The sequence below is a fragment of the Primulina tabacum genome, chromosome 14 (genome assembly GCF_025594145.1).
Source record: "Primulina tabacum isolate GXHZ01 chromosome 14, ASM2559414v2, whole genome shotgun sequence".
Classification (NCBI taxonomy): domain Eukaryota; kingdom Viridiplantae; phylum Streptophyta; class Magnoliopsida; order Lamiales; family Gesneriaceae; genus Primulina; species Primulina tabacum.
Window position 1 is genome coordinate 19,933,090 of NC_134563.1, and position 3,188 is coordinate 19,936,277.

Consider the following 3,188-nt stretch of genomic DNA (forward strand, 5'->3'; position numbering starts at 1 on the left):
TGTCTATAAGCATAGTTCTTGTAAAACTATTGGGTTTAGCATAATATTCCAATCTTTTAGGGAGAATCTTTATAGCCGGTTCAGCTACGAAAGCCTTGATAGATTCAGGGGCTACTCATTCATTCATTTCAGACACCTTTGAAAATTCTCTCAAGATCAAGACAATTGGGCTAGACATAGCGTATTCAGTAGCATTGCCTTCTGGAGAAGAGATGACAGCTACTAATGTGATCCGAGATATAGACCTTGAACTTCATGGTAATCTCGTGTATGCGGATCTTATCGTTCTGCCGATGCCAGAATTTGATATAATTCTAGGGATGGACTGACTATTGAGGAATAGAGTTTTGATTGATTTCCAGCGGAGATCTGTTCTTGTCCGACCGCCTGGCATGGAACAATTCTTATTCGAACCAGACAGGTATTTTAATTTAGCGCGTATAATACCTTATGTCCAGGCTAGGAAACTCATGCATCAAGGGTGCCGAGCATTTTTAGCTACTCTTGTATCTGTTCCCGAGACGCCCAAACAGTCAGCATCCGATGTTCCTATTGTCCGGGACTTTCTAGACGTTTTTCTTGATGACGTCTCTAGGTTTACCACCTGTGCGAGAGGTGGAATTTTCTATTGAGCTTATGCCAGGTACCACACCGATATCGAAAGCACCATACCGATTAGCACCGATAGAGATGGCAGAACTCAAGAAACAGATTCAGAAACTTCTTGACAAGGAGTTCATTTCGCCCGAGCTTTTCGTCATGGGGCCCACCGGTCTTGTTTTTGTGAAGGAAAAGGATGGTTCAATGAGGCTCTTCATTGATTACCGGGAGTTGAACAGAGTTACAGTGAAGAACACATACCCACTCCCGAGGATTGAAGATTTATTTGATCAGTTGCAGGGAGCTTCAGTATTCTCCAAGATTGATCTGCTTTCTAGTTATCATCAGCTAAGAGTGAAAAACGCCGATGTTCTCAAGACTGCTTTCAGGACTCGTTATGGACACTTCGAGTTCCTTGTGATGTCGTTCAGTTTGACGAATGCGCCAGCGATCTTCATGGATCTCATGAATCGCGTATTTCAGCCATATCTTGATCAGTTCGTGATAGTATTCATAGATGATATTCTCATCTACTCAAAGAATCAAGAGGATCACAGCAGACATCTAACCACAGTACTACAAACCTTGCAAAAGCACAAGTTATTCGCGAAGTTCAGTAAGTGCGGGTTCTGGTTAGAGAAGGTGGCGTTCTTAGGCCACGTCGTTTCTAGCAGCGGTATTGAGGTGGACCCGGCGAAAGTTGCAGCAGTCAGAGATTGGGTTGTGCCGCAAAATGCATCAGAGATCCGTAGTTTCCTTGAGCTAGCAGGATACTATCGGAAGTTTATTCGGGGATTCTCCTCCATCGCAGTTCCACTCACATCATTGACGAAGAAGAATGTTAAGTATGTGTGGAGCGAGGAATGTCAGAAGAGCTTCGATACATTGAAGCAAGATCTTATTTCAGCACCAGTGTTGGCCATGCCTTCAGGACCCGGAGATTTTGTTCTGTATACCGATGCTTCAAAACTCGGGTTAGGCGCAGTATTGATGCAGCATGGGAAGGTGATAGCGTATGCTTCTCGTCAGTTGAAGATTCATGAGAAGAATTATCCTACCCATGATCTAGAGTTGGCAGCCGTAGTATTTTCATTGAAGATTTGGAGGCATTATTTGTACGGAGAGAAGTGCCAGATCTTTACCGACCACAAAAGTCTCAAATAATTCTTTACACAGAAGAGTTGAATATGCGGCAGAGGCAGTTGGTTGGAGCTAGTGAAGGACTATGATTGTGACATTAGCTATCATCCTTGCAAAGCTAATGTAGTTGCAGACGCAGTTGAGGAGGAAAGTCGCATGGATGGCTCATTTGGTGGTTTCGAGACCTCTTCAGTTTGAGATGCAGAGGTTTGATCTAGAGACATATCCTCGAGGGAGAGTTCCTCGTTTATCTACTTTGACGATTCAGTCTTCTCTTTTAGACCGTATTCGCAGTGGACAGTTAGCAGACGAGCAGTTGGCAAAGTGGAGGCAGAGAGATGAGGCCAAGGTAAGTATCTCGTACACAGTGAGAGACGGTATTGTGAGATATCGAGACAGAATGTGGGTTCCTAGCAGCGATTCTATTCGAGCAGATATTTAACTGAGGCCCATATGACACCGTACTCTATTCATCCAGGGAGTACGAAGATGTACAAAGATATGCAGTTATTATATTGGTGGCCCGGAATGAAGAGGGATATCAGATGATTTGTATCCGAGTATCTGACGTGGCAGCTAGTGAAAGCGGAACATCAGAGACCAGCAGGTATGCTCAAGCCTCTTCCTATTCCCGAATAGAAGTGGGAGAATGTCACCATGGACTTCGTTGTCGGTCTGACGAAGTCAGTCAGAGGGTCGAATGCTATATGGGTGATCGTAGATCGTCTTACGAAATCAGCTCATTTCTTGCCTACTAAGACGACTTTCTCCATGATCCAGTATGCAGAGTTATATATCCGGGAAATCGTTAGACTCCATGGCATTCCCGTTTTTATAGTGTCTGATCGAGATCCTAGATTCACTTCATCGTTTTGGAAGACTTTACATTCAGCTATGGGCACGAATTTGTTGTTTAGCACAGCTTTCCACCCACAGACAGATGGTCAGTCCGAGAGAGTTATCCAGATTTTGGAGGATCTTCTCCGTGCATGTGTTCTCGATTTCTCCGGGAGTTGGGAATCAAAGTTGCCATTGGTGGAGTTTACCTATAACAACAGTTTTCAGTCGTCTATAGGTATGGCTCCATATAAGCACTGTACGGTCGTAAGTGTAGATCGCCTATTCATTGGGATGAAGTAGGGGAGAGAGCAGAATTGGGTCTGGAGATTGTGCAGCAGTCTGCTGATGTAGTAGTCAAGATCCGTGATAGGATGAGGACTGCTCAGAGTAGACAGAAGAGTTATGCGGATCGGAGGAAGAGAGATCCGGAGTTTGCTGTTGGTGACCATGTTTTCGTAAAGATAGCACCGATGAAAGGTGTCATGTGGTTCGGGAACAAAGGAAAACTCAGTCCGAGATTCATCGGACCATTTGAGATACTCGACAGAGTTGGGACGTTAGCTTATCATGTTGCTCTTCCGCCGAATCTAGCCGGAGTACACAACGTG